Source organism: Salmo trutta, chromosome 34 (genome assembly GCF_901001165.1).
Source record: "Salmo trutta chromosome 34, fSalTru1.1, whole genome shotgun sequence".
Taxonomy (NCBI): Eukaryota; Metazoa; Chordata; class Actinopteri; order Salmoniformes; family Salmonidae; genus Salmo; species Salmo trutta.
The window spans coordinates 20099115-20112035 of NC_042990.1; the positions used below are offsets into that span (position 1 = coordinate 20099115).

At 45.2% G+C, this 12921-nt stretch overlaps 1 pseudogene; it reads right to left on the reverse strand.

Annotated features, from left to right (window-relative positions):
- LOC115173761 (receptor-type tyrosine-protein phosphatase U-like) overlaps nt 1-12921 on the reverse strand; it is a 271130-nt pseudogene that overhangs the window by 67513 nt on the left and 190696 nt on the right.

Genomic DNA, 12921 nt, shown 5'->3' on the forward strand with positions numbered 1-12921 from the left:
TCCCATCATTCTGATTACGGTAGTCATTTTGTCACCCTCATCATGGCAAAGACACGGAGAAATGCATATGATGCAGCTTTCAAGTTGAAGGTGATTGATCTGGCTGTTGGAAAAGGAAATAGAGCTGCTGCACGGGAGCTTGGTCTTAATGAGTCGATGATAAGACGTTGGAAAGAGCAGCGTGAGGAATTGGCTCAGTGCAAAAAGACAACTAAAGCTTACTGCAAATTTTTTATTTTTTGTTACAAGCCGTGTTTCGATAAAGCCTATTTATTTTTGTTACAAGCCGTGTTTCGTTAAAGCCTGGTACATTTGTTTCAATGTACCAGTAGGCACCTGCGGCTTATAGACATGTGCGGCTTATTTAAGTTCAAAATAATATATATTTTTAAATTCAGTGGGTGCGGCTTATATTCAGGTGCGCTTAATAGTCCGGAAATTACGGTACTCGCACTTCAAAAATTCTCTACAAATGTTACTCTCCCTTCCGGGATGGCTACAGGGCACGCCCGCGCCCTCCCTTCGGCAAATCAGATCACAACTCCATTCTGATCCTCACTTTCTATAGACAGAATCTCAAAAAGAAAGCACCCGTGCTAAGGTCTATTCAACGCTGGTTTGACCAATCGGAATCCATGCTTCAAGATTGTTTTGATCACGCGGACTGGGATATGTTCTGAGTTGCCTCTGAGAATAACATTGACGTATACACTGACACAGTGACTGAGTTCATCAGGAAGTGTATAGGGGATGTTGTTCCCACTGTGACTATTAAAACCTACCCAAACCAAAAACCGTAAACTGAAAGCGCGAAACATCGCATTTAACCATGGCAAGGTGACTGGGAATACGGTAGCATACAAACAGTGCAGTTATGCCCTCCGTAAGGCAATTAAACAGGAAAAACGTCAGTACAGTACAGAATCAAAGTGAAATCGCAATTCAACGGCTCAAACACAGGACTTATGTGGCAGGGACTCCAGAAAATCACGAATTACAAAGGGAAAACCAGCCACGTCACGGACACCAACGTCTTGTTCCTAGACAAGTTAAACACCTTCTTCGCCAACTTTGAGGGTAACGCAGAGCCAATGAGGACTGTGAGCTCTCGTTCTCCGTGGCCAACGTGATTAAGACATTTAAGAGTGTTAACCCTCCCAAGGCTATCGCCCAGACAGCGTCCCTACACGCATCCTCGGAGAATGCGCAGACCAGCTGGCAGGAGTGTTTACGGACATATTCAATCTCTCCCTATCTCAGTCTGCTGTCCCCAATTGCTTCAAGATGTCCACAATTGTTCCTGTACCCAAGAAAGAAAGAAAAAACAGAACTAAATGACTATCGCCCCATAGCACTCACATCTGTCATCATGAAGTGCTTTTAGAGGCTAGTTAAGGATCACACAGTGCATTCTGAAACTATTCAGACCCTTTGCTATGAGACTCGAAATTGAGCTCAGGTGCATCCTGTTTCCATTGATCATCCTTGAGATGTTTCTACAACTTGACTGGAGTCCACCTGTGGTAAATTCAATTAATTGGACATTATTTGGAAAAGCACACAACTGTCTATACGACGTCCCACAGTTGACAGTGAATGTCAGAGCAAAAACCAAGCCATGAGGTCAAAGGAATTGTCCGAAGAGCTCCGAGACAAGATTGTGTCGAGGCAAAGATCTGGGTAAGGATACCAAAACATTTCTCCAGCATTGAAGGGCCCCAAGAATACAGTGGCCTCAATTATTCTTAAATGGAAGAAGTTTAGAACCACAGAGAACTGGCTACCTAGAACTGGCCACCCAGCCAAACTTAGTAATCGGGGAGAAGGGCCTTGGCCAGGGAGGGGACCAAGAACCCGATGGTCACTCTGACAGAGCTCCAGAGTTCCTCTGTGGAGATGGGAGAACCTTCCAGAAAGACAACCGTCTATACAGCACTCCAACAATTAGGTCTTTATGGTAGAGTGGCCAGATGGAAGCCACTCCTCAGTAAAAGGCACATGACAGCCTGCTTGGAGTTTGCCAAAAGACACCGAAAGACACTCAGACCATGAGAAACAAGATTATCTGGTCTGATGAAATCAATAATTAACTTTTTGGCCTAATGCCAAGCATCTTGTCTGGAGGAAACCTGGCACCATCCCTACGGTGAAGCATGGTGGTGGCACATCATGTTGGTGGGATGTTTTTCAGCGGCAGGGACAGAGAGACTAGTCAGGATTCAGGGAAAGATAAACAGAGCAAAGTACAGAGAGTTCCTGATGAAAACCTGCTCCAGACCACTCAGGACCTCACACCGGGGTGAAGGTTCACCTTCCAACAGGTCATCAACCCTAAGCACACAGCCAAGACAATGCAGGAGTGGATTTGTGACAAGTCTCTGAATGTCCTTGAGTTGCCCAGCCAGAGCCCTGATTTGAACCCGACCGCACATCTCTGGAGAGAACTGAAAATAGCTGTGCAGCGACGCTCCCCATCCAACCTGACAGAGCTTGAGAGAATCTGCAGAGAAGAATGGGAGAAACTCCCCAAATACAGGTGTGCCAAGCTTGCAGCGTCATACCCAAGAAGACTTGAGGCTGTAATCACTGCCAAAGGTGCTTCAACAAAGTAAATGGTCTGAATGCTTACAGTGTGTAAATGTGATTTACATTTTTTTTATACACATTCGCAAACATTTCTAAAAACCAGTTTTTCCTTTGTCATTATGGGGTATTGTGTGTAGACTGATGAGGAAAAAAATAGATTTAATACATTTTAGAATGAGGCTGTAACGTAACAAATTTGGACGAAGGGGTCTGAATACTTTCCAAATGCACTGTATCACCTCCACCTTACCTGACACCCTAGACCAACTTCAATTTGCATACCGCTCCAATAGATTCACAGGCTCCCTGTTCACTCATGACTGCTTAGTCACGCACACCTCCAACTCAATCATCAGGTTTGCAGACGACAGAACAGTAATAGGTTGATTACCAACAATGATGAAACAGCCTCCAGGGAGGAGGTGAGGGCCCTGGTGGAATGGTGCTAGGAAATTAACCTCTCCCTCAACGTCAACAAAACAAAGGAGCTGATCGTGGACTACAGGAGACAGCAGAGGGAGCACGCCCCCATCCACATCGACGGGACTGCAGTGGAGAAGGTGAAAAGTACACATCACTGACAATCTGAAATGACCCTCAAAAACTTTTACAGATGCACCATTGAGAGCATCCTGTCAGGCTGTATCACCGCCTGGTACAGCAACTGCACCGCCCGGCACTATAGGGCTCTCCAGAGGATGGTGTGGTCTGCCCAGCGCATCACCGGGGACACACTTTCTGACCTGCAGGACACCTACTGCACCCGATGTCACAGGAAGGCCAGAAAGATCATCAAGGACATGAACCACCCTAGCCATGACCTGTTCACCCCGCTATCATCCAGAAGGTGAGGTAAGTACAGGTGATCAAAGCTGGGACAGAGAGACTGAAAAACAGCTTCTATCTCAAAGCCATCAGACTTTTAAATAGCCATCAGTAGCCGGCCCCCACCCAGTACCATGCCCTGAACTTGGTCACTGTCACTAGCCGGCTACCACCCGGCCACTCATAGATGCTAATACCCTATGTACATACTGTAGACATGGAATCACTGGTCACTTTAATAATGGAACACTGGTCACATACTGTTTTACTCATTTCATCTGTATATACTGTATTCTACTGTATTCCAGTCAATGCCACTCCAACATTTCTCATCCTAATATTTGAATATCTCTTAATTCCATTATTTTACTTTTAGATGGTGTGTATTGTTGTGAATGGTTAGATACTACTGCACAGTTAGAGCTAGGAACTCATGCATTTTGCTACACCGGCAATAACATCTGCTAAAAAGGAGTAACCAATAAAAACAGATTTGATTTGATTTAAAACAACACGAAAATAAGTATGGGATTCATTGCAAGCTTGGTGTGTGGGAGAAGGGAACTTATTTTCTTTGAACAAGACCCAGGAACCATATCATGTATGCTATCCTGATGCAGTACAAAAAATAATCAACTAATGAAGTAAGCTTTATGCAACATCTTTGTGTGGACCTAGCACATGTTTCCTTCCACAGAATCTGAGCACCAGTCAGTCCTATCTCTCAGGCCAGAACAAGGAACAAGTGATCAAGTCAAACCCACAGCAACACTTCTAGTCTAACCCCAGTCCCAGCCCCAAGTCCCAGCCCCAGCCTCAACCACTAGCCTCAGTCCCCAGCCTCTGCCGTCAGCCACCAGCCTCTGCCCCCCAGCCTCCGCCGTCAGCCCCCAACCTCAGCACCCAACCTCAGCCCTAACCCCAGAGGCGGTCATTGCTCATGCCACACACCCTCACCGGAGATGTTGGTGGTGATCTCAGTGAGGGCGGTCTGCCCGAAGCCCTTGGCGGTGCGAGCTCTAACAGACACCAGGTAGGTGGTGCCGGGGTGTAGGCCAGAGAACATGTGGTATGTCTCGTTCCTCAGCTTGGAGACAGTACGGCGAGGGCCCGGTACGTTGATACCCGGGTCGGATGACTCGATGCCCTGGTAACTGATCTGGAGACCGGGAACAAAACACAGACAAATATGGTCACAATGCTATGTTGTAAGACTGTTGTTGCTGTAACAGATTTAGGAACAGGGAACAAAACACAAACCATAGAATAACAATGAGTAGTCCCTGCTTACAAACTGTGAACATAAATTAATCACGGCGAGATTTGATTCTGCTTCCTGAGATCATACAATAGGTGTTGTTGTTAGTGTTATTGTTGTCGGATGAGAGAGATGTTTTGCTGTGGGTTGTTTCAATGTTGGGAGTCAAGCAGCGATTCTACAAATAAGCAGGTGTTACTGTGCCTCTGACTGTGCCTGTGCCTGTCTGCCTGCCTTGCACCCCCACCCACAGTGACTCCACCACGCAGCCCAAAATGAGATAATTTCTGTCATTCCTGAAGGAAGAACTCAGAACGTCTCCTCTGTCACTACACAGACAACCAAAAGACACTCCAATTATTTCTGTTGTTGTTCTTTTCTGCTTCAATCTCTCCTTTTCTTTTTCCGAGATCCTGTTTGCAGTGCCTCTCTCTTCTCCCTCTTCTATCATTCCTCTCACCTTTCTTATCTTTATTCTTTCCATTTCTCTCCTCCCCCTCTCTCTTCTCCCTCTTCTCTCTCTCTTCTCTCTCTCTCTTCTCTATCCTCTCACCAGCCAGCTTTGACACATCCCAGTTTCTCATTCTCCTCTCTCCTGCTTCAACCGTCTATTCTCACTCATCCATACCGCCCCCCTTTCACTCTCTGCCTAAATTCATCTTCTCACTTCTCTTCATCTTCTCCTATAGCTTCTTTCCTTTTCCTTTCTCCATATCTTCAGTCTCTTTTCCAATTCACCTTTAATATCTATTCCAACAGCTTCTTCCTTCCCTTTCCCTCATTCTATCTATCAGTATTTCTCCATCTCACTATTTACATGTCTCTTCCTTTTCATCACACTCTCTTTCTGTCAGAGCAGACTCGTCAGGCCCAGACCTGTCTCTGTCTGGACACCTTTCATTCATTCAGCGTTGTCACCGCAGCCTGCCTGACTGCCGGATAGATAGACAGACACACGCCAGACTGCCAGGCAGACCTATTGCATCCATAGCTTATTCTGGGCTTTTGAAGAGTAGTTACAGTTCTCCAGCTAAACATTGGCAGAAAAGCTAAATATGACTGTGGCTTGATTAGTGTTAATAGCTAAAGTCTTTCTGTCTACTTAATGTACAGAAATCTCTGTATGCTCTAAGAGTTGGCTACAGAGGTCTGTGGCAGGCGATCAGAGACATATATACAAGTCAGTGGAGGCTCCTCAGAGGAGTAAGGGGAGGACCATCCTCCTCAGTGAATTTCATACTATAGTAAATATAATCACGTCACCAAATAATTGATTAAAACACACTGTTTTGCAATGAAGGTCTACAGTAGCCTCAACAGCACTCTGTAGGGTAGCACTATTGTGTAGCCGGAGGACAGCTAGCTTCCGTCCTCCTCTTGGTACATTGACTTCAACACAAAACCTATGAGGCTCTTGGTTCTCATCCCCTTCCATTGACTTACACAGTAATTATGACAACTTCGGAGGACATCCTCCAACCTATTAGAGCTCTTGCAGCATGAACTGACATGTTTTCCACCCAATCAAAGGATCAGAGAATGAATCTAGTACTGAAAGCATAAGCTACAGCTAGCTAGCACTGCAGTGCATAAAATGTGGTGAGTAGTTGACTCAAAGAAAGAGAAAGACAACAGTTGAACAGTTTTCAACAAATATTTGTTTTTAAATGAAGAGAGAGAGAGATTTCGTCATTTTTTAAAAAGCTTTCCGTTTCACTTACTAAGCTAGCAAATGCAGCTGGCTAGTTTAGTTACTCAAACACCTGGCTTAAACAGAGGGGTATTAGCTAGCTGGCTATGACTAACCAACACAACACTGGAACTCTTCCAACCTAAGGTAAGCTTTTAGTTGTATTAATTTAATGCCACCGTGGACTGCCCGTGTAAGTGCAGTTACGTTACACTGTTACACTGTTACACTGTTACACTGTTACACTGTTACACTGCTACACTGTAACGTAACTGCATGATTGTAACGGGTTTACTAACACATTAGTTATATTAGCTATGTTGACTAGGATGTTACTTTAGCTAATATGGGGACAAAGATGTAGGCTGTGTGTAGCGGTTATGACATGGTTTGGCTTGGAAAGGTTTTTAAACCTGGTCACATACAGCTGATGTTTTGTTCATTGAAGTCCACAAACGAAAGGAAAAGGTGAGAGGGAATACAACGTGACTGCTATGAAAGTGAACTGTGTTTATGCATGAACAGGGGTGTATGCATTCCGCCGATTCTGTTGAAAATCGTGTCTTAAACGGAAGCGAAAAAAAACAGGGATAAAAATACCTAAATTTGTCCAATAGAAACTCTTGTTTGCAACTGTTGGACTAATGATTACACCCTAGATAAGCTAGATGCCAGCAAGAGTGTGCAAGGTGGTATTGAAAGTGTTACTGTCTGTCCATGTGTCACTGTCTGTCATTTAAAATATTTCTCTCCACCTGTGTAGACCTAAGCTGTAAACTTTCATTCATAGGCTAGGTTGTAGCAACCTCATGATAGGTATAGGGAAAATTTGAGTATCATGTAGTAGCCTAAACCTATCGATGATACATTGAACTGGGTGAATGGAATATGAATGAGAGTTATCCAATATGCTCTAATAGAAGTAAGGCCATGTTCATAAAAAAAAAATCGTCCTTCCTCATCATAAATGGCACTGACCGCCACTGATACACATACATAAATAATTTGCCCCCATGTGAAAGCATATTTTAGGCAAATAAGTAATTATACTGCTTGTCTCTATATAATTGCAGGGCTGCAGTCAGAGGCTCAGATGCTCTACTAGCCTCATTAGCATAGGAGCATATACAGAGACCTGAACTGTGGCGAGGGAGAGAGAGAAAGAGAGAGAGAGACAGAGAGAGAGAGAAGCCTCCTCTCCCTATTCTCTTACTCGCTTTCTCTCTTCCTGCGCTCACTTTGTTATTTGAAGCGTCCTGACATCAAGGGGTCTCTTCTCGCCATTGTCTGCTGGCGCTACACACCACCCAGGCAGAGGAGCTGTGGGTGTACACAGAGAAGAGTTCTGGGCAGGATATTTCTAATACCCTTCATTTGAGAGGAAGAGAGGATACATTCCCTATTAATGACTATGGCACATGTCTGTACTGCACTGGACTGGCAACTGGATTCAGTCGCAGGCCGATTTTTGTTGAAGCGGAGGGTTTAGGGCCCGGAACATGATTTGTACACTGCAAATTGAGCACAACTAAGCCCAAAAAGAGATTGTATTTCAAAATAACAATAATTTTATACCTTGAGACACAATCATGTCTCTTTTTTTAATTGTGGGAGTAATTGATGAACAGATTTCCTAAATTAAACACATTTTTGCTGAATTCCTTGTGATTAGTATTTGTTTTACCCAAAACTACCCCCCCCCCACAAAAAAACAACAACAACACAACAACACACTTCTGTGTCAAGCTGAAGGAAAATAGAGATGGATAGAGATACATCTCAATAAAATAAGCAGAAATGATTAATTGGGGAAAAAAGAGAACGATAGAGGTTAAGATTGATCTTGAGATAGATCTGTGATCGCAAAAAGGTAGACAGACGGGAAAGTTGAGGGCATGTTCCATACCTCATACTGTGTGATGACCCCATTGGGCTCCACAGGCTCCTCCCACTTCAGAAAGATCATATCGTCTAATGGGGTGAAAGTTAGTGACTCTGGGACGATGCCACCAGGAACTGGAAAAGAAAACACAACATAAACATTCTGAGAAAACCCTCTGTTGATTGAATAGGGGGTCCAATAGGAAGGAAGTGACAAATGATCTCCGGTTTCACCCTAAAGACAGGCAAACCGATTTCAGGACCAGAGGATTTGATGAGTGTGTGCCTGGGTGCAAGCGTGCATGCGTGTTTGCGTGTACATCTGTGTCTGTCTGAAAGACGCTGCTGCTACAGTTCATGCTAGTTTTGTCAACTAACAGACTGTCTGACTGTCTCTCTGGCTCTGAGCCTGTGTCTCAGGCGGATAGAGTCCAGAGCACTGCCTTGTGGCTGACAGTTAAACCTGCTGTATCCTCCCTCTCTCTCCACAACAGCCCTGAGAGGAGCAGAGGACAACAGCCACAGTGTAATGGCAGGGCCTAACAGGGAAATGGGCATCCAAACAAGAAATCCAAATGGGTCTGAGACTTTGTCTGAGACAGGGACTTGTTTTGACATGGGGATTACAAGCAGTCAATGGATCGAATAGGGGCCTGAAAAATCAGGGCATTTGGTGTTATTTACAAGGCAGTGCATATGTTGAAGACACGGTTGATTGGTTCAGTGACAGAGTTGGGAAAGTTCAACAAGCCCTAGAGATGACAAATGGCTTGTGGTTGTCTGGGACACATGAATCTGTGCATGCATATGTGTGTATTTGTGAGTGCAAAAAAACGACACAGAGGTAATTGTATTAGGTCTCCCTGTAGTCTTTTTGATGATTTTTTCTCTTGCCCAAAGAGAGCTCTGGGAAGGTGAGATAATTGCGTTTTTCTCTCTGCTTGCTTACTTCATGTACAGCTGTTCAACTGACTATGAAATGCATTACATTATAAGCAGGAGCACATGGGAGGACCTTGCAATTTGAAGATTTCAAAATGCAACCAATTTCATGCAATGTATTGTAATCTTACAGTACCTCTCTTATTTTATTTTACCCGGTAAGTTGACTGACAACACATTTTCATTTACAGCAACAACCTGGGGAATAGTTACAAGGGAGAGGAGATGAATGAGCCAATTGGAAGCTGGGGATGATTAGGTGGCCATGAGGACCAGATTGGGAATTTAGCAGCCAGGACACCGGGGTTAACACCACTACTCTTACGATATGGGATCTTCAGTGAGCATAGAGAGTCAGGACACCCATTTAACATCCCATCCAAAAGACAGCACCCTACACAGAGTAATGTCTGCCCTGGGGTACTGATATATATTGTTTTTTAGACCAGAGGAAAGTGTGCCTCCTACCGGCATCTAGCCTCCCATCCAGGACCAACGCTGCTTAGCTCCAGAGATAAGCCAGCAGTGGGATGCAGGGTGGTATGCTGCTGACTCTTGCATTGCCTCTCTCTCTCTCTCTTTCCCTCCTCTCTAATAGGTCAAGAACTGCTGTGAGCAATGTTTTATTGCATAGTACATTTGCTCTGAACTCCAACTTAAATCCATCTCGGTGAAATGTATATAATCCGCTGTTGTACACAGGAACATGTTAATAGAAAGATAAGCAAAATCATCTCACCATTTCGCTGGTGGCCATGATTCTGACTGATACATTTTTCATCTGCTTCCATTTAAAAGGCTGATCTTTCATTTAGTTATGCTGATCCTGCAAGTCAATATTAGCGTTTTTGGGTCCAACACTCTCTGAGTTTCATATGAACTATAATGCATGCAGGTAATAGAGTCCATTCACTGTTTTTCTCAGTCTGGAAGGTGACTTCTCTGCTCTCTTTCTTGCCCTAGACTTCAACTTTACAATGCATGTTGGGTAATAGAGTCCACTTACTGTCCTCCTCGGTCTGAAAGGTGACCTCTCTGCTCTCTTTCTTGCCTTCTGGGTTTTCCAGCGCCAGCCGGACGTGGACGGAGCGGAACGGGGGCAGGTCCCTCAGGGTGAAGTGTGATTGGTTCCTCTCTACGGAGAGACACTCCCTCACTGTGGCATTGTTCCCTGCGCTGCCCCCTGCAGGTGTGGAGTAGCGGTAGCAGAGAGAGACCGAGTAGGTGTGGCAGCGCGTCAGGTTGTAGCCCAGAGGTTCCCATTGTAAGACTAGTTGACGAGGCTGGATCTCTATGGCTGTGAGGCCTCGCAACGCACGCATGGGCTCTGATAGGGGGAGGGGAGAGGGAGATGGAAGAGGAGAGAGAGAGAGAGAGAGAGAGAGAGAGAGAGAGAGAGAGAGAGAGAGAGACACAGACAGACACAGACAGACAGAGACAGACAGAGACAGACAGAGACAGACAGACAGACAGACAGACAGACAGACAGACAGACAGACAGACAGACAGACAGACAGACAGACAGACAGACAGACAGACAGACAGACAGACAGACAAAGAGAGAGAGAAAGACAGACAGACAAAGAAAGATAAATAGAAAGACAGTGTGAGATGGAGTGATGAAGAAAAATAGAAAGATATGGAGAAAGAGACATATGGTTAGTTCCGATGTTTACATTCCAAACTCACCACAGGAAGCTGTTTAAAGATAATTTTTAAAAAAACACCCTGGAGAGAGAGAGAAGAAGGGAGGAGGAGGGAGCGATGTACAACAATAACACATTTTTTATATAATTTCACTCATACCTTCATTCTTACAGAGTACAGTCTGCTCAGCTCCAGGACCAAAGACAATGCTCTATGAGCTGAGAGGATGTGATATTGAACTAGCTAATTACTGATGGCATGTGTGAGACTGGGGTGACGAATCCTCGTGTCCCTGCCACGATAATGTCCAACAGGATCATATCTGGCCTGCCAGAACGCAGCCACAGAGGCTGCTAAGATGAGGTTGTGTCTGGCAAATTATTCCCTCTAATAGTGCACTACTTCCTCATGGGCCCTGGTCAAAAGTAGTGCACTATATGACATTTGGGATGCACCCTATGCAGACTAGAACCCCATTAGGAAAGATGCTATATGAAAGCATGGCTCATCATTATATTAATCACTCTACCACCCACCCAGGCTGCCCTCCCTGTCTCTGTCTGTCTGTCCAGCAGCACGCCACCCTGCAGCCCAAACCAACCCCACAGCAGCCAACAGACGTCCAGGCCCACAGACTCACATTGATGAGACTAATCAAAGGGACAAGCCAGGGGCGGGAGAGAGAGGAGGGTGGACGGAGGGGCGGATGGGGTGGAGGGTTATGTCAGACTGGCTGTCAGCCCACTCTGGGCTCTGCTGGCTCCAGCTCATCTCCTCTCCTCCTCTTGTCTTAAACCATGGTGTCAGTGAGCTAAAAGAGAGGACACCTTCTCACCAGGGGTCAACTGTTGCTATGAACACAATCAGCCTGGCTGTCCTCCGACCTACAGGTCACATGCTGTTACAGACACAATCACAGCCTCAGGACAGAGAGAAAGGTGGGATGGGGGAGAGGTCTGCTAGTGCCAGTTGGACCAATCATTGAGTCACTGTCATGGGTTAAGAGAGGTTAAAGCCTCTGACGTTTATAGGAAGAAGCTGATTAATACACATCTATGCCTCAAGGGGGAGAGATGGAGGGAGGGAACAGTCTAGTCGCGTCATGTCAGAAAATAAATCAGCCCATGATTTCAGTTTGCCCAATGTGCCTCCCCAAAAGACCATAGAATGATAATAGAAGTTGGCCAGAGATTTAGTACTCTTCTTTGTTCTCCTGCAATGAGTGAAGTAAGCTGACGACATGTCGCAGCATTGCTCAGGTTAAAAAGGTAAGTAAAAGATAACACGTATTTTGAATATCCGGATATCCGACCAAAATTCAGAATACTATTCAAATAGTGAAATGATTTCAAACCCCCATCCCTATACTACATCAGTTAAAACTGGAGAGGGACTCATGAAAAGCCTTCTCTCCGGGGATGCAGCTGGATAATAAAAGAATAGAAAATAGCCCCAGATGAACGTGTTGAATAAGCAAGGGCTGCTGCTGCTTCTAGCCCAAAACGTTCTGAGCTGGACAGGAAGAGGGGATATGAGACAGATTGATCTACAGCATGAGTGTCAAACATACGGTTCGCGGGCCGGATCCAGCCCACGCGGGGGTCCAATCCGGCCCGCGGATGGGGTAACAAACTAAATGTACTTTAAAATGACTAAACCAACTGTGTTGAAATGATAATGGACCTATATTCATAGTTTCTCCACTGTCCTGCTCACTAAAAATCACTAGACAGTCAGGGAGTATTGCAAATTCCAAAAACAATGGATAGAGGACAAATCTGGGCACATTTTTACGGCAAGGAAATATAACCAATATTCATTGCGCCCTCTGGACCTTGTTGAAGTCCGAACACGGCCCCTGGGGCAAAATTAGTTAGACTTGACATCCCTGATCTAGAGTGTGTAGTGTCACAGGGGCTCTCTCTGCTCTCTCCCCTGAGATTGAGGCTCAGATCTGGGCATAGGGAGCAGACAGGAGGCGGGCAGCTGGAGCCTCGTGACAGGAGGGATCAGAGACTATGATAGATGACACGACGTCATGTCGGTCTACTTGACACATCTACAGGGAGCTGTTTCATAAAGATGAGCACTG